The sequence below is a fragment of the Urocitellus parryii genome, chromosome 12, assembly GCF_045843805.1.
Source record: "Urocitellus parryii isolate mUroPar1 chromosome 12, mUroPar1.hap1, whole genome shotgun sequence".
Taxonomy (NCBI): Eukaryota; Metazoa; Chordata; class Mammalia; order Rodentia; family Sciuridae; genus Urocitellus; species Urocitellus parryii.
The window spans coordinates 6,247,320-6,271,055 of NC_135542.1; the positions used below are offsets into that span (position 1 = coordinate 6,247,320).

Sequence of the window (23,736 nt, forward strand, 5' to 3'; positions counted from 1 at the left end):
GTGGGCACCATTAAGCAGAGGTTGGATGTCTGGAACGTGAGAAGAACCGAATGGGGGCGTTCCTCAGTGCAATTGCTCACCGAGGCTGAGAGTGAAGGAGACAAGACTCCAGGCCTGGCCCCGAGTGGTCAGGACCCTGATGTCAGGTTTAAGGCAAGGTCGTGAGGAGAGAGACAACAGCCTTGTGAAACAGTGGAGGTTAATGTGCAGTGAGGGTACTGGTGTTTCGTAAGGGCTTGGCACGTTTGCTGAACGATTCTGGCTGGCTGCCCAGGTCTGGATTTCCTGTTCATAGCTCCCCAGATGTGTCACTGCCGAAGGATTAAAGCCTTCAGAGTCCCTGACACAGGCGTCACCAGGAGCCCACTTTCTCTGGGGTGTCTGACGAGATCTGAGGTGTCATTCTCATGTGACACAGACCCTAACTCAGGGCTCCTTGGGAAAGGGGGAGAAAAGCATTAGGAAAGCTCTCCAGGGCTGACTTCAGAATGTGCTTTTGTTTTTAATAACCAGCGTCAACCCGCAGGCTTCATTTGGGGGAAGAAAACTTGCTGAATTATCCTGAGAGCAGCCGCTTCCTACGAGGCCAGCCATTTCCAAATGCCCCAACGATGAACAGAAACGGTAAGATGATTAATTGCCCGTTAGGTTTTTTTTTTTTTTTCTGTTGGTGGTAGGGGGGAGTTTCTTGGAGTTAGGTGTGGCTCTGTAGGCACATTAAACCTTCAGGTGTCTGTATGAGCCATATTAAGGGATCACTTATGATCACCTATGCTTTATTTAATGGCAGATTTACTAATGACAGTATACTACTGATAAGCCATAAAGTTATGTGACTTTAGGAAGTCTAGAGGATTATAAATGATGGGCATTTTAAATAAGATCCTTTTATAATGCTGGTGTGGATGTTAGAATTAAGATATATCACTATCTGTTGAGCATCTACAGTTTTAAAGGGGCATTATCTCACTCAAAATTTTGCTGGAGGCTTAATAGACTTCACGGTTATAATGCACTGTGATCCCAGTGACTCAGGAGGCTGAGGCAGAAGTATCACATGTTCAAGGCCAGCCTCTGCAATTTAGCGAGACTCTGTCTCAAAATCAAAAAATAAAAAGGATCAGGGATGCAGCTCAGTAGTGAAAGTGCTCCTGCATTCAATTCTCAGAATATAATGATGATGATGATGTCACAATGCATTGTGCTGGCAAGACTTGTACATGATTCCTTTGATAAGGGCTTAAAATGTAACACAAAAAGCACAGGATGACTTATTGTAGGGAGCTTTGCAAAGGTTACACATAGACCTGTAGAGAAGACTGTGCCCTCTGAGAGGGGATTAGAAACTGCCTTTCTTATTGGGCATCTTCACCCCTATGATTCCCAACAACGGTGTGTTGTTGTGGGAAAGAATCAGAAAATGAGACAGAACAGGACAGATTAAGGGAAGGAAATAAGAGGACAGAATGAGGTTCTATCCATGCCACTCACTTCAATTCAGTTTATATCTCTCTGCTGCTCTTGGGCAAAATGCTACTTTCGCACTGTGTTTGTGAGAGTGTGAATTGAAGGATGGTGGAGAAGGATGCTCTAAAAGGAGCAGCCGGTGGCCGACAGGTGTGGAGAGTCAAACATTCACTAAGAACAACTGGGGAACAGTGGTGGTGTGTCCAGTGCCTGGGATTTCTGTTCATCATAAATGGGTTGATCTGTTGGAAGAAAGAAGATGTGATTGTCCAGAATGACGCAGGAATGCTTTCTGAGATGAACTTGACCTTCCCAGTACAACATGCAGCTAATCTTTGAACCCATGAGCCCTATTTGCACAAGCCCAGTTAGTTTACTCAGAAGAAAAACTTGACAGCCAGGTCAAGGAATGGTGGAGACCCACTTTTAAAATCTGCCCTTCAAAAATCTACACCAATATCACATGCTCATGGTCAAAATAATAAAATTTTAAAAAAGAATACATTTAGACAATTTAAAAAGATAAAAAAAATAGCAACATATCACTATGAGAGAAATTCTACACACTGATCAACGGTAATCGGAAAATCTGAAGTCCAAAATAGTCCAAATTGGATTTTAGAGCATTTCAGATTTTGGGATCAGAAATGCTTAATTAGGAAAATCGATTCCAAAATCTACAAAACTCTGAAATCTGAAACACTTCTGGCCAAGCATTGGATAAGAGATACTGAACCTGTACTAACATTTTGGTGGGTATCTTTTTCTCTGAATGTATTCACATCTTGAAGAAATATACTTGTCCTGTGCACACTGTTTTGTTACATACGTTTACCTCTCAGCAATATATTTTAGTTGTAATATAAGCAATATATTGTGAGCATCTTGCTGTGCCAATAAATTTCCATTTACCACTGCTTTTAAATTAGATTGCATAGATAATTTATTGAATTATTTGACAGATATTTGATTATTATCGCTTTATGAGTATTCCCTGGGGATAAATTTCTAGAGGTAAAATTGCAGGGTCAAAGGACATGAGAATTTTCAAAGCCCTGGAACTCAACTTCTAGATTAATCCTGGGAATGTGCTGTTAATTGATATGCCCATCATCAATGTCTGAATTCCATTTTCTAGTATGTTTATCAGCATTGGGTTTTACCATTTTAAAAAACAACTTGTTCTAACCTGAAATAACTGGCAAAAGCTATTTTTGTTGTCCTAGTTTACTTTAAGAAACCCTTAGTAAAACCTCCTGGCTTCCTCTTTTGTCCCTTGGGTTTGGTTTCTTACTTCTTGGTTACTCATCGCCGAAGCCTTCACCTTTTATCGTAACTTGTGTCAACCTAATTTCTGAGGTCTGTGGCCTCATTTGATGTCTCTCAGAAAGTGTGCTCAGAGTGGTGAAGCAGAGGCTTTTGCTCTGATTTTGTTCTGATGAACCACCTGGGGTAAGCCTCACTTTTATGATTTTTTTCCTCTTTTTTTAGTTGTAACGTTTAGAGAAGTTCCATGCAGAGGCTCATGCCTATAGTCCCAGCTACTCGGGAGCTGAGGCTAGAGCACGGCTTGAGCCAGGGAGTTTGAGATCAGCTTGGGCAGCATAATGATACCTCCCCTGTCTCTTAAAAAAAAGAAGGAAAGAAAGAAAGAAAAGGAAAGGAAAAAAAGTTAGAGACAAGGACTGTTCTATCCATGCCCTGAGAATATAGAGCAGCAGGATAGAGGACTTTTTTCTATTAATGGAAAAAAATGCAATTGCAAAGTGATTTTATCATTATTGTCGTTATTACTACATGCGGAGTATCCCTATCCAAAATGCTTGGGATCTGAAATGTTTCAGATTTATTTCAGAGTTTTTCAGATTTTTTTCATGTACATGGTTGAATATCCCTAATCTGAAAATCCCAAATCCAAGATGCTCCAAAATTTCAAACATTTTTTTTTATTACATCAGTGCTCAAAAAATATCAGATTTTGGAGCATTTTGTTCTTTTCATGTTTAGATCGCAAATGCTCAAGTCTTATAATTTATCTATGTCTTACTTTCTGTAATATATATAGTTTCTGAAGAGCAGCACACCAAAACTTTGATGATGTCTTCTAATTCTAAACTTGGAAAATGTGTGTGTCTGCTTGGGGGTGTGTTTACACATGTGCGGGTGTGTGTTTATGAATGTGTGCGTTTGTGTGTTTGTGCACTCCTGAGTGACAACATGCTTCTTGGTTTTAGATTCAGCAGCCAGCGTTTGGTATGTTCCAGTAGCACATGGAATACTTTAGATTAAAAATGGTTTCTGATTTGCTAGTTACTTATTCCACTTGAGTCCAGGACCATGGGCCACATTCTTCACGCTGCGTTGTGGTCATTCCTGGGCATTACCCTGGTCCCTGTTCTGACAGCTCTGAGGAACAGGGACAGGTTTCATGGGTTTTTCCTCCTCAGGGGTGGGTGTGGGGCCCTTCGCTGTGAGAGTTCAGTAAACTCTTGGTGAATGAGTCAATATAAGGGAAATACAAAATATGTTTACCCAATTCTGCAGAAGAGGAACATTCCCAAACAGGAATCACAGAAGATTTTAAAAATCAACCCAAATGGAGCTTTTTAAGGGCAAGTGGATTGTTTTAGTTTAGTTTAGGTGGATTTCAGTTTCTAAGGGGTAAATTCTTAAAAGCTCTGAATGAGTTTTATGAAGCAAATGAAGGTAAGACAAGGGTAGTTCTGGCAAAAGGGAGAGCCAAGGACCAGTCTCCTGGAGGTGGTGAGAATGTGAAAGTCTTTAAGGAAAGAGGGACCAAGATTTTTACTCTGACCTTATGGTAAATAAAAATCAGGGCCAAACTGACATTTAGGAATGGTTCAAACTTGGTTCTGAATAATAGTAATAGCTAATACTTAATGGGGTATTATTATATGTGAGACCCGGCTCTAAGTACTTCACATTAACATACAAAGTATTCATTATTATGATCTTATGCTGCAGATTAGAAAAGGGAGGCACCCGAGAAGTGATTTGCTTGAAGTCACTTGAGTAGTGAGTACAGAGCTGGAGTCGGAGTGCAGAGTCTCACTGTGGAGCTGAGGGGCCTGTGAAGGTAGGCCAAGCTGAACTTTGGAGAAAATGACATGTGGTTCAGTGCTACTGCTGATGTCTGGGCTGCTGACTTGGGTCTACAGTTCCACTATTGAGTCTCCCTTAAGGGACATTAACTGTTCTTGGTTTTTGATATATATTATCTCACATCTTTCTTACAACCTTGCCAGGTTGGTACAAGTTGAGCATCATTAATCCAAAAATCCAAAATTTGAAACTTTTTGATCACAAACACAATGCCACAAGTAGAAAATCCCACACTGTGAAACTTTGTTTCATGCACAAAATTATTAAAAATATTGTATCAGATAATGTGTATAGATGTAACATAGATGAATTTTGTATTTAGACTTGGATCCCATCCTAAGATAACTCGTGTATGTGCAAATGTTCCAAGATCTAAAAAAAAAAAAAAAAAAAAAATTCAAAATCTGAAACAGTTTTGGTCCCACGCATTCAGATAAAGGATAGTCAACTGGTTTCACGATCATCTAGGGGCAAACATGCTGAGATCCTGAGAAGTTCAGTCATATTCCAGATCTAGGGCCAGCCATGCCCAGATGTCCAAAATGGCAGCTAGTGAAAAAATATCCATCGATTCCCACCAACTTCATTTAGCTTTTAAGTCCAGATGCCACACTGGCTTGGACAACTGAGTGATTGCTGATGCCCTTGGTTCTTCCATCCAAAAGATGCTAAGAGTCCAATTCTGCTGCATTTGGAGTTCTGAGCCTGGGGACTCAGGCAAGTCACCCTTTCACTTGGAGGTTAGGGAGAGCTCAACTTAAATTCGTTGAATCTACATGAGTCAGTGCAAAATGGTCAGACCCAATCCTCCCTGGCAGGACCATCCAATTTACCTTGTCAACCCAGATATGATGATGTTTAAAATATGTGGAAACGCTTTCCTTATACTTCCCATCCACTGAGCCCCCAATCTTTACCAAGAAAGTGTAGAGAATGTCTCAGAGGAAGGTAGGGTGAATATGGTGGATGCTGGCTTGGGAGTGGAGGCCAGCTTCGTTTTCTCCTGGGCAACTTACCTATCTTCTCTTTGCTTAGTTGTTTCAGTTGTAAAATGGGGATATGAATGTAATCAAAAATGGAATTTTACTTATCTTTTGGTTAAAAATTTCCATAAGATTTTGGAATTCTTAAATTTTTGGAGTAGATGCATGATTGAGTTCCTTTTGCATAGATAACACATTTGAAAAAGCTACTCAGTGAAGGCTCCCTCTCTTCCCTTTCCCCAGCCTCCTCTCTCCCTCTTCTTCACTGGAAGCAACTAAGAGTTTCTTGTATTTCTTTCCCTCTCTCTCACTAGTGGTGGGTACTGCTCTGCACTTTGTTCCATTTCTGCATCTGATGTACTGTATTTTTAACCTCTTGCTGGACATCTAAGTTGCTTGCAGTCTTGATGTTATAGCCAGTGTTGCCATGAGTAACAGCCTGCCCATGTCATTTTGCAAAAGTGCAAGAATGTATATCTGTTGGCTAAGCTTCTGAAAGTGTAGTTGCGCATAGGTTATGTGTATTTGTGATTTTTAAAAATGTTTTTATTGATGCATTGTGATTATATATAATAGTAGGATTTATTGTGACATATTCATGCAGTACATTTGTGATTTTGACGTCTGTCAAGATTTCCCAATCCCTTTCTAACCAGCTTATACCAATGAACACTCTCACCAGGGATGTTTGAGAAATATGTGCTTGTCGATGTTGTATGATGTCAGGGGAGTTATTATTAAATTCTGGTAGTGCTGAAGGAGAAAGAGGTGATCTTGGTGTGCTTTTAAATTTCTCCTTTCATATCATGGCTGAGGTTGGGCACCCATTCACTTGGCTTAAGCCCATTTCTGATCATCATTTACTAATTCAACAAATATTTTCTTAGCCTTGCTGTATGTCTGTCTAGCCATGTGAATACAAACATAAATTTGCAGTTGGGATGCCCTGGTGGGTGAGGGGGATCTGGCTACTGTCAGGCAGCTGTACAAGTTGGCACACATTGTGAAAAGCACCAGGAAAGAGACAGGCCACTGAGATAGCGACTAATGGGCCGAGATCCACCTTGCTCTGGTGATTAGGGTTCCTTGGGGGAAAGAATGAGGTCCGAAACACGAGAAGGATCCAGGAGGCAGAGGGCGGAGGACGCAGCAGCCTGACACTTGGGTGAGAAGCAGAATGGTCTCTTTATGGCTGGTGGAGGGAGAGGAAGGGATCCTGGAGGTGAGCTGGAGGCAGAGGTGGAGGCCGGATCATGGTGGGCATTTCAGACCAAGGTAGGAGGTAGAATTTTATTGAAAGTTTTGGGGAGACTTCAGTCCTAGGCTAGGAAGATACAACCGGAGCCTGTAATTGCCCACCTGGATGATATCAGGGAGGCATGGTTCCTATGCTTGAGCACATTTGATTTGTTGTGTTTGCCATAAAGAGATCATGACAGGCATGACATGCTGGGTGTAGGGCTGGCACCCAGCCCTGTGCTCATTGTGAGACAAGTGACAAAAGCTTTACCTCCATAGGGCCGTGGAGCCGTTTTATAAAAGTACATTCTACCTCTCCCAGAAATAAAACTCCATTTGCAAAGATCTCTTCATTCATTATTTCATATAATACTAAGTAGATTTTTCTTTTTTCTTTTTTTTTTTTTTAATTCTGGGGCTTGAACCCACGGCTTTGCACATGCTAGGCAAGTGTTCTACCACTGAGCTACATCCCCAACCCTCACTGATTTGCCCAATGATTACTGTGTCCAACCTCTGCTGAGCATCGTTCTAGATGCTGGTGATGGTGAGTGGAAGAGGGGGTAGAAAAGAAAACACAAAGATCTAGAAAACTCAGAGAAGCTTGTAGTTCAGTTGTGAGATGAAATTAAATGTCCACAATAAAAAAAGAAAGCAGGGAGTGGGTGAGTGGAGGGCCCACCTACCTTGGGCTTCTACACGAGAACTTTGGCTTTCTGTGTGAGCTACTGGTAAATCTTCTGCTGGTGGGGGTGGGCTGGTTGGTGTTGGGGAGTCCTTCAGGGATTGGGGATCGGGAGACAGCCGTAGGCTGCAAGGTCAGCTTACAACTCAGTGAGCTTCACCTCCTGAACCAGGGACAAGAGAGCAGGTTCTGCCTCTGAGAAGTGACTCCACAGGTGAATGGCTCAGTCTGAATTGCCCCAATCAGACTCAACATGGTACAGGTTGTCCAGTGAACTTGCTGGGTAAACAAGGCTGCAAAAGGAATGTAGTTGTTTCTCATTATCTGGAGGGCATTGCTTCCAGAATCTTCTGTGGACACCCAAATCTGAGGATGTTCAAGTTTGATGCATAATAGTGTAGTACTTGCATAGAACCTGTGCACCGTCCTCTGTATACTTTAATTCATCTCTAGATTACTCTGCATAATAACGAATGCAATGTAAATGCTTCACACATAGTTGTTATGCTATATTGTTTCAGGAGTAGGGATTGAAAAAAAATTCTGTACATGTTCAGTACAGACACACATTCTTTATTTCTTTTGTATATTTTCAGTCCACAATTGGCTGACTCCATAGATGTGAAATTTCAGATGCAGAGGGCAGACTGTAATTTCAAAAAAGAAGTCCAGAAACATATTTATAAAACTTGAAATATGCCTGCGATGATAATTGAGAAAAATATTTTAGGAATCAGAGAGTTTTAGGTTTGGGGTTTTTCTCTCTGTTTGCCCTGGATGTTTGAATGTGTGCCCCCCAAATCCATAGGTTGACTCCCTCATCCCAATGTGAAGTTTCTTCTGGCAGTAATTAGGTTGTGAGGGCAAAGCCCTCTCGGATGGGATCAACCCCATTATAAGAAGGGGACAGAGAGCTAGCTTGATTTCTTCTGGCCCTGTAGGGATACAACGAGAAATCAGCTCTCTGCAAAGCAGGAAGTGGGCCCTCACCCGACACTGGGTATATGCTGACATCTTGATCTTGTCCACCCAGCCTCCAGAACTATGAGGAATTAATGTCTGTCATTCAAACCATCCAGTCCAACTTGTTACAGAAACCTGAGCGGGCTAAGATGCTGTCTGATCAGTCTAGGAGAGCAGCACAGTTGGCTTTAAAGATCACACTTTCAGTAGGATTTTAGCAGAATTTTATAAAGCTCCCAGAATGAAGGAACAAATGAATGATGACATTGCTATAGAACTAGCGCATTTGTGTTGGCACATGGATGTCTTTTGTGGATGTTTGCCTTCTTTTATTCGTCAAGGGGAAATTATTGGACGTGAACACTCTTATGAGCTGTCCTCTGTCTTTTTCGTAAAGATGCCGAACCTCTCAACACTGGTTTCCTTCTTTTCTGAGGCGCAGTGTTGCTTTTGATGGCTGGAGTCGCTCAGACATTCACAACCAATAACCGTCTAACATCAGCCACAAAACCAACATATCCCCAAGCCGTAATTATGCCCCCAGAGATTGATGTGGCTTCCCTAATTCTATTCCCGGAGTTAGTGAGAGGGTAGAGCTTGACTGGAAGTCCTGGGAGAACTACTGTTAGGCATTTTCTTGCCTGTGATTTTATTTTCTGGCCCCTACCTCTCTCGGGCTCTGTTCGAGGCTGATGTGAAGCCATACCAGTGATTTGCGGCCACCCTGTCTTGGGGGCTGTACCCACAGCATTCAGCCTCCTTGGCAAGGAAGGCAGCTCACGTGGCAGTTCCAGAACAAACAAGAATCAGTAGTCTTCAGTCTCCTCCCTGCTCTGTCCGAGAGCTTTACGGACATTTCCCACCCAGGTTTTATAATTATCACCAACTTGTCCCAAAGAAAGGCTGAGTAGCTGAGTTTCTTCAGGTTGCAGCAAATGAATAGCAGACTTGGGATTTGAATGTGAGTCCCTCGGACTCTCAAACCTCTTTCCGTGTCATCGTGTTGAAATGACAAGATGACCCGAGTTAGGAAAACACTGGTTTATGGAACAATGCTTGTAAGAGGTCTGGATGCTTCTCAACTTACAACCGGGTTATGCTCTGAGAAACCCATTGTAAGTTGCAACTATCCTAAAAATGCATGTGGTCCTCTTATGAGCACCAACACTGAGCAGCACAGCACACTGTGGAGCGTTGGTTGCTCTCCCTGGTGATTGTGGGGCTGTGTGGGAGCTGCAGCTCACTGCCACCACCCGGCATCAAGAGAGTGTCACACTGCATATCATTAGCCCAGGAAAAGATGCAAATTCACATTCCCTAGTGATACCACTGAATGGGTATCACCTTTTGTGTCATTGTAAAATAAAACACACACACATATGTTTGCATGTGCACACACGCACACACACGTACACACACATAAATTGAATCATTGTAAACTAGGGACTGTTTGAAGTTGAATGTATGGGTCCTGAGTTTTTTGGAATTCCTTCACATCAAGCCTGAGACTCTCAATTCCTTCCACCACCTCCAAGAGATCATCTAAATTGGCCCACGTTATCTGTAAGCTAGTTTAAAAAATTTTTTGGTACTGGGAAGTGAACCCAGGGGCACTTAACCACTGAGCTATATCCTCAGTCTGTTTATTTTTTATTTGGAGACAGGGTCTTGCTATGTTGCTTAAGGCCTCACTAAGTTGCTGAGGCTGGTTTTGAACTTGTGATCCTCTGTCTCAGCCTCCCAAGGCACTGGGATTACAGGTATATGCCACTGCACCCATCTGTGAGTTAGTTTTAAGAAGAGGCATTTTATGCAAGCTTGATTTTTTTTAAGCCTACAAAATGATCAGGTAGAGAGTATTTGAAAATTAAAACAAGTACAAATGAAATCGATATGGCATTGACGTGCACATTCAAGTGTCATAGGAAGTCGGTAGTTATTTCTTTGGAGTAGTTGAAACAGACTCTTCTGGAAGCAGGTGGGAAAAACCTGGTTTTACAAATTGCATCATCTTTCTGTTACAGTCTATAAAACCATATGCAAAAGTTCACAGGATTTCTTCCTGAGAGGGAAAATACATGACTATTAGCAGGCCGTGATGGTGTGTATATTGAAACTTACTTTAAAAAATCTCATGTGAACTTGACATAACTACCTTTTTTAATGAATTGTCTTCAGGGCTTAAGTCTTTCTCTACATTAGCCTCGTGGTTCTTGGAGCTGACTCAGAGGGAAAAAGAGAGGTTACATTTTTGCTATTGTAATAATGTGGGAAATTACATTCCGCATCACTCACCATACTTGAATAGATCATCAACCTCAAACTCTGAGATTTATGTAACTGCGAGATCAGAATTCTAAACTTTTTCCACAGTCAAAAATTTGGTAAGGTAATGTGGCAGAGTGTATAGAAAACCAGGTTCACAGGACATTGAATAACACTGGGGCTTTGGGGCAGAGACAGGCACTTCCTTTAGACTGCAGCTGATGTCCATACCACAAATTGTTGTTTTAGGGAAATCTGGTGGGTGTGAACCAGTCCCTGAAGCCAAATTTACTTCAGGCCTTGCTTTGTCTGCCAAGAATGCATAGAAAATGGGCATTGCTGCCTGCAAATAGGGTCAGATTCTCCTGAAAAGAATTAAGTCTCTATTTTATAGGTGGTAGTTTTCAACCCTGGCTGCATAGTAGAATTACCTGGGGAATCTTGACAACACCGAGGCCTGAGTTCAGAACCCTGAGGTTCTGATAGGGTGGATCCGCATATAGCCCTGGTTTTCAAAACTCTCCTGATGATTACACTGTGTGGCTAATACCGCATAATGTGGGTGAGAACCACTGACCCAGGAAGTATTCAGCCGTCAAGTCAATAAATTACCCAAGTAAACAAGAAGCTGGCTGAATCAAGCTTGTTCAGAGAGATTGCCAGATCCCACCTGCTTGGGGCATGTAGGGTCATTTCTCAGAAAACCTTGTCCCTGGAAGTTATTAAAGGCCCTCTACCTCCATTTTCCAAGGCACCTGGTGGGGCTTAAGAAATGTAAATGTAGCTGTTTTCATTCATTGGGCAAATATTTAAACAACTGCTGTGTTCAAGCTACAGTCAATCAGATAGAGCCAGATAGAGCAGAATCTTTAACCATCTTCAGTAGCCAGGGAGAGAAGAACTCAAGCAGTACAAAATAGGGGTTGCCAAGTGCCATCAGATGGGGGAGATGAAAGTTGCAGTGTTTCAGAGGAGGGAAAGAGAGTTGCTAGTTTCTGCTGGTGGAAGGGCTTGGAAACTCGAATCATCCTCAGCAAAAAGTGGTACCCTATATGAATGGTGTTGAAGAGGGAAGAGGGCCACGGGAGGGCTTGAGCTAGAAGAGAAAGAAGGATGGTAGTCTGACCAGAGGCAGGGAAAAAGCTAGAGACGGGGAAAGCTTGGAAGGACTGCCAGGAGAGAGACTGGTCCAGTGAGGGAGAGGAGAGTTGAAACCAGTGAGCGGGCTCCGCTTTACTGGGGAGCCAATGGGGAACCCCAGGTGGCAGGCTTTAACTTCTGAGGTTGAGGCAAAGGACAAGTAAAGAGTTTGCTCAGCACAATTTATGCAGCTAATTTGGATTATTAAGACGGGGGGGGGGGGGGTGTTGGTTCCTTTGTCCAATTTAATTACGTGAAAAAGAAGTCAAGGTAGTTACCCAGGTGCACATCTTCTGCTCTGCCTGGAAGAGGTGGGCGAACTGCATCCGGGCAAATCAGATTCCCTCTAATCCTTTGCCCTCATTCATCTCTCCTTCTCTCTAACTTTAACACTTTCTTGATCCCTCCTTAGTCACCCACCTGCAAGAGAAGTTGAAGGGCTTTTCTTTTGCCCCCACATAATCTTGGTGTCAAAAGGAGTAACAGCAAAACCCTGACGACAGAAAGCAAAAGTTTGTTAAGATTTTCCATGTAAGCACAGCATGGACTTAGCAATTTGGGTCCACTTTGACTCTTCATAGTACATATGGCAATTGCTGTTTGTTTATTATTTATTTTTCATACTTCCAAGATAAAGTATAAGGGTCAACCAGATTTGGGCAAAAACAGCCACGATTTCTGTAAATGGCGTTTTTTGGACTGATTTCATTCATCTAAATGCAATGTATTGTGAGAATCTTGTTTGTAAGGAAGCCTGTGAACACTGCTGGTGATTCAGCCTAGAAGAGAAGTTGAGGGACATGGACTTTCCTATAGCTGAGATCACCCTGTCGAAGTCTGATTTTTAAGTCATCAAAAGGTATTTGTTGCATGTTTTGTGCTGTTTTGAAATATTAGTGGATAGGAAAAAGAAAAAAAAATATGGTAGTCCTGAAAAACCTCTTTCCCTCTTGATTTGCTTTTCTTTCCATTGGGGGAAATGGGTGTAATCTTGTTGGCCAACTTTCTACAATTGGGTCCTTTCCTAGAGTTTCCTTTATGACAAGGCTCATATTTTGCTAGATAAAATTTTCATGTGGATAGTTTCTTAGTTTCACTTCCTAGTGTTCTCATATTAATTCACAATTCCCTTGTGACGTGCTTGGCTAAGTTGGAAAGAATCTCATATCAGCAGGGAAGAAAAAAAAAACAATCACATTTAAAAGATGCCTCATTACATATAAATCTCAGACACATGACTAAGTAAGAAAATAAAATATTGAAAGGTCTTAGTCTTCATCCCCCACTCTGCCCCAGGAAAGTTTTAGTTTTAATGTCTTGGCTTGAAATATGAGCCATGCTGTCCCGTTACGTTTTTTTCTTATCAAACCACGTGTCTGGTTTGGAATGAGAAGACATCCTCACTCTGTGTATTATGTACTTGAAATGGTAGTAGCTTCTCTGCCTCTCTTTGGGGTCACAGAATAATAACGACAACAAGCCCCTCTAGGGTGCCCATTACCACAATACGCACTTTATCTATATTTTTGTCATCCCAAGGGTGGGCTTTATCATCCCCATGAGCAGACGAGGGGACTGAGGCTGATAAGGTCCCTCTGGAAAGAGCAGCACTGGACACCACTCTGCAATGATTGTGCTGTTTGAGGTCTCCTTAAGGATGTGCAAAATGGGTTTCTCAGAAATGATGTTTGCGTGTGTGGGAACACAGCCGGGCGGAAAGCACTGACTCTGTCCTGTGTTCCCAGCACTTGAGTTTCAAAAATGGCTTTCTCTTAGGAAGACCTTGGGAGAGTACCAGAGCTGCTACCTCCTGGGAGTTTTCCACCCAAATCCGTCCTCTGGCATGCAGAAGGTGACAGAAAAATAGACACAGTGACATAAAAAGATATATTTGGTCTCTGGCCCCATTTCCTAGCATGGAGCTCCCCATCCCTCAGTCTTCTGGGAGATAGATAGGAGTGTCTTTGTTGTAAAGAGGCGACCCTGGCTGCACTCCTCCGTGCAAACTGGTCACCGGGAAGTTCAGGCTGTGATGAGAAGCTTGGAACTGTAGGTCCTGCAAACACCAACCCCCGCCCCAGTCTTCCTGATAGGGGAGAAGGGCTGAAGACTGAGTTAATCACTGATCATGCCCATATGAAGAAGGCTCTATAGAAATCCCCAAACTGTAGGGTTTGGAGAGTTGTTGATTTGCTGACCGCGTTGTGGGGCAGAGTACCAGGAGCAGACATGGATGCTTTGGGTCTTTCTTTTGGTTGTTCGTCCATCATCATCATCTCCCTTATTATATAGCAAGTGGGCAAAGTTGTTTCCCTCCCTGGGTTCTGCAGCTGTCTTAGCAAATTATTGAATGGGAGAAGGGGGTTATAGGAACCTGATTCTAGTGGTCAGAAGTACAGGTGACAACCTACCCTTGTTGTTGGTATTCTCAGTGGGGGCCAGTCTTGTGGGACTGAGCCCTTAACCTTGTGGGGTCTGTCCTAATACCAGTTACTGTCACAGTTGAATTGTGGGACACCCACTTGGTGTCAGAGAATTGCTTGGTGGTGGAAAAACACATCCATTCATCTGGTCATAGAAGTGTGTTGGACATGAATACAGAGAAGAAAAAAAATACTTGGTTTTTAGATCTTTTTTTTTACAGATATTTTTACATTGCTCAAAATGCTCATACAACTCTACAAGGAGCAAAGAAAATATATATGGGTGGCATACATATGGTAAAAATGTTAACATTGAAGTGGGGTAGTGCTTTTCTTTCAATGATGCAAGCACACCTCTTTAAAACATAAGCTCCTCACATGCTTCAAAAACATCTTTTTGTCTATGGAAGGTTTTCCCTACCAAAATATATTGTGTTGACTTTTGAGGTTGGGAAATTTAGTATGGAAAAAAAGATTGCACTTCCTTTGGTCTGCTGAGAATTAGAAAATAAATTTTGAGCAGTCGGTAGATTATTGCTTTAAACTTAATTGCATGAGATTAACTGCATGAACTGAGACCACAGTGACAGTCTTAGAAGGTAATTTAATATTCATTTAAGTGCCACACGTTGGGAAAGATGTGCACCTGGTGCCAGGTGGCTTTCTCAGCCTGGTAAGGAAGGATTTAGTCTGAAGAGCTTTCACGGAAATTACAAAAGTCCAGACCGATAGCAGCTGGCCGCAGAGGTAGATTTTATTTCATTTTATTTCCCAACTTTATTGAGGTATGATTGACAAATAAAGCTTGTGTCTATTTAAGGCGTTCAGCATGATTGCAGGTACGTGTGCACTGTGAAATGAGCACCTCACCTGAGCTAGTTGACACTGTTGCCACCTCAAATAGTTGCCCTTTTCTCTCTCTCTCTCTCTCTCTCTCTCTCTCTCTCTCTCTCTCTCTCTCTCTCTCTCTCTCTCTCTTATGGTGAGAATCCTTGAGACCAGTTCTCTTAGCGAATGGCAAGTGTACAATACCAGATGGCTCATGTAGCTGCCATTGCTGTTCATTAGGTCCCCAGAACTCACTCATTGCACAACTGCAAATTTGCACCTGTTCTCCTGCCTCTGCCCAGACCACGCCACCACTGTTCTACTCTGCAAATCAATCTTATGTCATTAGCCCCTGTCAGAACTCTGCAACTTGTGTGGACAAATGATGTCACCCTAAAGTGGTTCCATCCCAAAGCCTCCCCTGAGGTATGGAAGTCTAATCTGCTGCCCTGTAGAATTAACCGCCAGTGCTCATTGCCAGGCCAGCCCACATCTGTCGGGGGTGTTGGCAGTGAATGTACTTCAGCCTTGACACCAATGCTGTGTGAGTACGTGTGTGCCATATGTGTGTCGGTGTTATGTTTGTTGTATGTATTTTTCATGTTGTATGAATGTGCACGGTGTGCGTTTCTTACGTTTGTGTAATGTGAGTGTATATTGTTTGCTTGTGAGTGTTGTGCTTTGGGAGTATGTGTGTTGCGTGCACTGTGTTATGTGTTTTATGTATGTTGTGTTGCATGTGTGTTTGTGTACGAGCTGAGTTTGTGGTATGTTGAACTAGTGTATATGTGGCATGAGCATGTTGTGAGTGCCTATTGTGTCTTTTATATGCCGTGTAAGTGTGTGTAATGTATTTAGTGTGTGTAAAGTGTGTAGTGTGTGTCTATTGAGTGAATGTGTGTTATATTGTTGGATGTGTTTGTATAGCATGTATAGCATGTCTGTTGTATGTGAGTGGGTCATATTATTGTGTGTGTTGTGTGACTGCCAAGTACCTGGCATAGACATGACTAGGAGCTCACTCAAGGGTGGGCCTATATTCATCCATTTTTCTGTGCTTTGGTATTACCAGGAGGCAGCTCTGCCATGCCGTGTGGGGCTCTCCAGCTCAGCCTTCCTGCGGCAGACTGATTTTCTCCCACATCCACCTTCTCACCTACTTCATCCCTAACTCCCTATTTGTTGTGTTGATCTTTTATTGTTTGCCGCCACCCCACAGAAAGTAGCCTTTCATCTGTTTTCAGATACGCCTCATGTACCTGGAACACAATCTACTTTAGTATGTGCACAGTAAAATTTCTATTTGTTCACTCGTTAATATAATTTGTTTAAAGATTAAGAATAAGTGAGTTCCAGAATGTTTGGCTCAAAAGAAAGTTTTATGATCTGGGTCCCAGTGTCCTTTAAATCTGAATGAATCTTGGCCAACAGCTTTCCAGGTTTTTTCCCGTTTCTCCTCTCTGGCCTTATTATCCATCGGTTGTCCTGCAGCGATGGTGAAATTGGCCCCGGGTGGGATGCCTCATCCTTCTAGATCCATGGTGATGTCTCCTTTGGGTCACTGCTGTGTCCTGCGCTGTGACTGTGTGTGGTGTAAAAGGTCTCACCAGGCTGCCCTGTGCTGACAGCCACAGACTTCACCAGGGCCCACAGGAGGGAGACCCCAGACTCCATCCTCCTGTTCCCTCTAGGTCTCTGCTGGTCCTTTCACTGCCTCCATATCCCCATCCTTGGGCCCAGAGATTAGGTCGCTTCTCTGCCCTTCTGGAGGCAGCTCTGTCAGCTCCAGGAGCAGCACCCGGCCTCCGCCAGAGCTGGGTCTCACTATGTGACGCTTTGCAATTACAGTGCCAGGATCAGGCACAGGCTAGCTTTGTCCGAGGAATGTATCAGAGTCCCTATTCAATATGCCTCTTGGAATGCGAGAGCAAGGGTGCAGGGGGGCTAAAGGGCTGCGACCCGCCAGGGCGGCATCTCTTCTTGCTTTCCTCTCTCTCCAAAACCTGATTTTCTTTGGAGGAAAATGGTCTCTTCTGCTTCTTCCAAGCTGAACAATATTTTGTTTGACTCCATCTGCAACACATGGGAGTTAGCACTTTGCTTTTAAGTGTTGATGTAAAATTCCCAGGAGAGGGAATGAGAATGCTTTAGCTTTAAGTCTAGTGAATATTCCTGGCCCAGTCGATCTTATCCAAAGGTGTATTTCAAGTCTACATCTGTAGGCTGGAGGTGAGGGTCAGGGAGATGGGTTTACTTTCCCATAAAAAAGAGGTATGATATTAGCAGAGTAGGCACCTATCCACAGGCATCTATAAACAGAGGAAGTCTAAATGCAGTTTAATCCTCTGTTTCTCCAATGAGTATGGATTCAATGGATGACATATCACACCCTTAGCCATGGATGCACCCATTTGGTGCCATCCTTATTACAGGTGAAACCTGTCTGTGTCTTATTTGGAAACGTGTTATGAAGCCCACTTTGAGAAGCAAGCTGAATTTTCTTATAAACACATTGAGCTATGATGGAATGAAGCATTACCAGAGTTTCATGCTCAAAACAAATTTGGGTAAATCAAAATAAAATTTACCAAAAATGTGGATGATAAGATGGAGATCTGTGGAGTGCCTCTTTCTTGGGTGATGGAAAGGCGTGTGGTTTGGAAGATACTGCCAAGGGAGACGGAAATAGGAGGGAGAGGAAAAAAGGGAGGATGGGAGTAGGAGGAAGGAGATAAAAAGGGGTCTGTTGGGTGAGATTGCCCAAGTGAGTGCCCAGAGGCGGCCTCCACTCTTCTGGAGGCAGGAAAGAGTAGATAAGACAGGGCAGGAGGTGGCAGAGCGGCCCCCCCTTGTGGCTCCCTCTGCCCTGATGGCCAGAGACCCTTCCTGTACTCCCACCCATCTGCTGGCCATGTGGTGTCTTTTCTCTGTAGAATGTTTTGGTAGGAAAATCACACCAGAGGGTTGACTCTACAAATCCCTTCGCCATCCCTGTCTCAAGAACAACTCTTAGCTTGGATTTAGTTTGGCACAAGCCATATCTCCTCTTTGGACATCTCTCTTGATTCCCTTGGTAACCTTATTGCTTCTCCAAGGAGGGGAGGGAAGAGCTTCTGTCTCGGGTCACAGACAGTCACATGCTCAAAACGATGTCACACTCAGCCGTCAGAATGCACACCGTGGCACGTGGGAGAGGCGGTGGGAAGAAGAGGGGTGACTGAAGAAGGAGAAAGGAGCCCCGGGATGTTAAGCCGTTCTGGCCCTGTTGTGACACTTACTATTGGAGGTGTCACCTGGGTCAGGTCCTCCTCGTGGTCTTGGGTGTGATATCGCAAAGCAGAGCTCACATTAGTAAAAACTAAGGAGAAAGTTCTAGTTGTCTGTGCTTCACAGAAGAGCTGAGCAAAGACAAGCACAGGTCTGTAACAGGGGATCTCCCAAGGCCCCTTCGTGAAAGAAGACCTTTGTGGTGCTGGGGATTCAACAAGACTTGAGATCAGAAGTGGGTCTCCCAGGAAGATGGTTGGCATAGGTTAAAACACCTAGGAAGGGCCATGGTGAACAAGTAGACGATCAAGAGGAGGCAGAGAGAACAGTGCCTTCCTCTTCAATCAGTGCCGAGGGGCAAGTCAGAAGATTTGATTCCGGGATTCTTAACTTCAAACCTAGTGCTACCCCCCTTCCCAGCGGTTCCTCTCCTTCCCCCTTTCTTTCTCTCTTTCTCTTTCTTTCTTCCCCCTCCTCTCTTCTCCTCCTCCCTCCCTCCCTTCTTGGTGCTGGGGTTGAACCCAGGGCTTCACTCACGTAGCCAAGCACTCTACCACTGAGTCACACCGCCCAGCACATGCTCTTTTTCTTGATAAATATTTTATAACCTCCCCTTTACTATGTTAAAATAAAATTCATTGGTACACACCTATACATGACCTTAAAAAGTTTAATTACCCTAACTGTCACGTAAAGAAGAAATAGAAGTTCTTACTTGTTCACAGGAGCGCATGTGGCTGGACCAGGAGGGACAGAGAAGCTGTCAGATGTTTGCAGCTGCACAGAGAAGTCTGTAATTCTGTGGTTACAAATGATGGGGAAATGTTATGCCTCATAGGACCTTCAAATATCCTGGGTGACACTGACATCAGTAATAGGATTTTCTCCTGTGGTGAAAAATCTTTTATAAATTTCCAGAAAAAATTAAGCTCAACTTCCCTTTGATTTACATAATAACTGCATTTCTGGAAACTTTGCTACCCACTAAAATCATACAAAAAACTTTACATGACAAGAGTTTGGTTCCAGGTTCTGATTACATCTATATTTAGGTCAGGGAAGATATTTGAAAAATGTGTAGGATGGGGGACAGTTTATTCTACAGTGCTTTTCTGTGTATTGCAGAATTTCTTGTAGCCCCAAATTCTTGACTAAATACAGACCACCAGAAATATTCCTTGGCTATATTTGCAACTGGTTTGGGCATGCCATCCCATAGGGACCCATTACATCTCACAGTTGCAGGAATAGAAAGACCCTAGGGATCTTCTTGCCTTGTTGGTCTGAGGAAGTGTTGGTAGCTCTTTAAACGGGCTTCCCAGGCACTGTCTTTAGAGATTCTTCCCAGGTAGGGTTTTAGTGTCCAGAAGACCCTGCTGCCTGGCCAGTTGTGGGGCCCATGGAGCTAATGCATCCCTCTGATTCATCATGGCCCTTTACGTGATCTTGGGTCAAGTGGCTGTCCAGCTAGAGTCTGAGGAGCTGTGTTTCGGTGCACAGTGTCCATAGTGTCAGTTCTCTTCCTGGCCCTTGCAGAGATTCACTTTCCAGTCTAGAAGACAGGTAAGCACAGGAGGAGGTGCTCTAGGATCCTGCGCAACCTGTGTGGACCCTTGGATGTGGCAGCCAGAGAAACCCTGGGCGGGTGATGCAGACTTGAGCCTTCTCCATCCTCTGCGCTGCTCGCTGTCGTTCAGGTCCCCACTGTGTTAAGGATGAGAAACACTTTGCTCCAGGTCTTAATCTCTGGAGTTCCCCTTGGCTGAGTGGGTTCTCCCGCTGCCTTCAGCGGGATCCAGAGCATCTTAAGGTCAACACCTGCATATTCAGGGACACACGGTGGGAGGAAATAAAGATGGTGGGAGAAACGTCATGGGTTGGAGAAGAGCTGGGGATGAGAACAGAAAATATTAATAAATGGAAGGGACTGGAAAATACTGCAACCCACCATGTGGACTTTTAGTGGGCAGAGTGGAGTGATTCATTCATCCATTCAATAATATTTAAAGTGCATGTCCACCTGCCGGACTTTATTTTAAAACAATGATATCAAACAATGAATATAAAAACAGACCAGAGCCCTACCCTCATGGAGATTATATTCCAATGGGGATCAGCAGCTAATAAATTATATGAAGAATTAACAATAGCTGGATCCTGGCGGCATTCACCTATAATCCCAGCAGTTCAGGAGGCTGAGGCAGGAGGATTACAAGTTTAAAGCCAGCCTCAGCAACTTAGTGAGGCCCTAAGCAACTTAGTGAGAACCTGTCTCAATATAAAAAATAAAAAGGGCTGGGGATGTTGCTTAGTGGTTAAGCACTTCTGGGTTCAATCCCTGATATAAAAAAAAAAAGAAAAAGGAACTAATAATATTAATAATAATATGTGTAAATTAGACAGTAACATGTATCATGAAACACCAGTAAGGACTTCAGATAAGGGAGAGGGGTATGTGTGCTAGCAGGAACACACACACACACACACACACACACACATACCACACACAGAGTTTGTGCATGCGTTCGACATCTAACAGCAACAGCTAATGACTTGGATATGCATTTGGCAACAGGAGAAGAAAATTCCTTGGCAGTAGTGTTTGAACTTTAGTCGTCTAGGAGGAAAGAGAAAGACATATTGCTGTTGTTAAGACAGGAAATGATTCAAGTTTGGACAAAACTTTTTAACAATGAAAAATGGAGAGAAACAGAACCGCTTTGGCAAAACAGTAATTACTGAGTTTACGTAAAGCATGTTGTGAAACTTCTCATTGCAAGGTGACCTTTGTGTTTTCCTTAAAGTCTTTTTTATTATCTCCAAGTACTGTTTAGATTTCAGTTCCTGATAGTTCTTCAGAATATTTGACTATTTCGCTGTTTTGTCACACAGAGATCAAGTTATTTATGCATTTCGAACTTGGTTACTTGAGAACTTAGTGTTTGTATGGAAATACCCTGCTTTTTTAGTGTGGTTTTGGTTGGTGTTTTTGGAATGAGGAATTTGTCGGCTGTGGTGAGTGGTATACTCTTTCAGCCACACTTTACCAGAAAACTCTCTACTCCAAAATGACCTCATTTCCATGAGTTTATGCCTAATACAACTCTAGTCATATTTACTTATTCGCATAACATTTAGCGAAAAGTATTTTCAAGTGTGCTAACTTTCTATAATTTTCTCGGTAACTCTGGGTTAACTGGGCAGGTATGATTATTTCATTGATTCAAAAGGCCTGAATAAATTACCCTGATGTAATTAATGTGTGGCAGATCATTGTTTTCTCTACCGCTGACTATGCCTCAGTTAAAGGCTTTTTATGAATCAACTTCTTCAGTCCTCACAACAACCCAAGTTGTGCCTTTTTTTTAACGATGGGGACATGTTCTGAGAAATGCATCCTGAGGTAACTTCGTATTGTGTGAGCATCGTGGGGTGGACGCACACAAACTAAGATGCTACATGTCCCTAGGTGAGGTAATTTCCTGGAAGCACCATTGTATATGTGGCCCATTGTTGACTGTAATGTCATTAGGTGGCACATGACTGTTGTATGGTTTACCACTGAGGAAACTAAAACACCACGGAACTAAGTGACTTGCCCAGGGCCCCTAGATGCATGATGGTAGAGCTGGGATATAAACAGGGTCAGCTGGCCTTTGTCATCTATGCTAGTAACACCCTGCTGTGCTCCTTCTAGTGGTGGAAAGCAGACCTCCAGCTGGTACCTATTATAAGGTGTTTTTACTTGACAAGTGGTCGATGGTGGAACAGTATGGGCAGCAGTGGGAATGGGAAGGACCATCAGCGTTGGAGAGTGAGGGGAATTCAATTCAGTTTTGCACTCATTTTTTGTGCAGTTCTTGGGTGAGGTCCTTCACCTTGCTGGGTGAAGGGTAGTGATACCCTTCACGGTGTGCTGAGCATCAGGTGCGATGGCCTATTCAAGTATCTAACTCAGGCTCCATCACGTCAAAGGCACAGTTCATCTCGACACTCAGGATTGATTACTGGGCACAGGACAGGGGGCAGTTCAGATAGCTGTCGTCAAGTAAACCTGGTGATTTCATGTGCCCTTGGGGCGCTTCAGGGCAGTTATAATCTCAGTGATTGTGTAGGGCCCAGTCCTTTCTGCGTGAGGCTCTTGGGGAGTATAATTTCAAAGTCTGGGGAGCAGGTGAAGAGACTGGTGTGGGGGTGGCTCTCCCTCCTGACCTCTTGGCTCGTCCTTTGTCCTTTTTCCCTAGGAAGATTCTTTCTGTTTTTGCAGTCTCTACAGAGCTGCAAAAGCCTTAAGCAAGCAGAAATTCTCAAAATTTTGGTCTAAGGACATTTTCTACTTTTAAAAATTATTGAAAATATCAAAGAGCTTTTGTCTACATGGTTAATGCTATAGATATTCACCTCAGTAAAAATTAAAAAATGAGAAATTGAAGAACTAAATTTTTCTGGATCATTTAAAAATCAATAAACTCATTAGCTGTTCATAAAAAAACCTACTTTTTATAAAATAATTATATTTTTAAAACAAACACAAATGAGCAGAGTGGCATCGTTTTACATGGTTTACATTGTTCTGGAAGTTTCTCTCATATTTAGCTGGGCAGAAGCCAGTTGAATTATCATTATCTGCTTCTACATTCCATCTTTGAGGTTTTATACATCATGGGGCCTCTGGAAAGCTCCACTGTATACTTGTGAGAGAATCTGTATGACAAAGATGCATATCGTCTTCGAATGATGATGAAAGTAGTTGTGACCTTGAGGAACCTCTGAAAGGGTCTCAGGGACCTTCAAGAACCATAGCATAGAGTATCTTTTTCTCTTTAATATATTTTTAAAACATTTATCTTAGGCTTTATTTTACTTATTTATTTTTATGTGGTTCTGAGGATAGAACCCAGTGTCTTGCATGTGCTAGGCGATGCTCTACTGTGGAGCCACAATCCCAGCCCTCTCTTTAATATATTTTTTAATATTTTTATTTTGAATTGACATATAATGTTTATATTTGTGGGGTAATGTGTGATATTTTAATACATGTATAGAATGTGTAATGATCCTATCAGGGTAATTGGTGTGTCTCTCACCTCAGAGAGATATAATTTCTTTGTGTTGGGAATGTTCCAGATCTCTACTGGTTATTTTGAAATAAACTGTTAACTGTTACCAACCCTACTTACCCTACTGTGTTATATGGCATTGGAAGTCCCTTTCCTACCCAGCCATACCCTTGTACCTTAACACTCCTCTTCCTGTACCTGTTCCTTTCCCCTTACCTGCTTCTAGGTAATCAGATCTTTGGCTTTCACATATACATGAGAACATGTGGCAACATCTCTTTCTCTCCCTGACT

At 42.9% G+C, this 23,736-nt stretch overlaps 1 protein-coding gene across 1 annotated transcript in view; it reads left to right on the forward strand.

The window, feature by feature from the left end:
* Positions 1-321: 321 nt before the first annotated feature.
* Il1r1 (interleukin 1 receptor type 1) overlaps positions 322-23,736 on the forward strand; it is a 79,641-nt gene continuing 56,226 nt past the window's right edge. The window contains exons 1-3 of the mRNA XM_026408625.2: positions 322-396; positions 514-624; positions 4,453-4,564. The gene's annotated coding sequence lies outside the window, so the exon portion shown is untranslated. The remainder of the gene's footprint in view (positions 397-513; positions 625-4,452; positions 4,565-23,736) is intronic.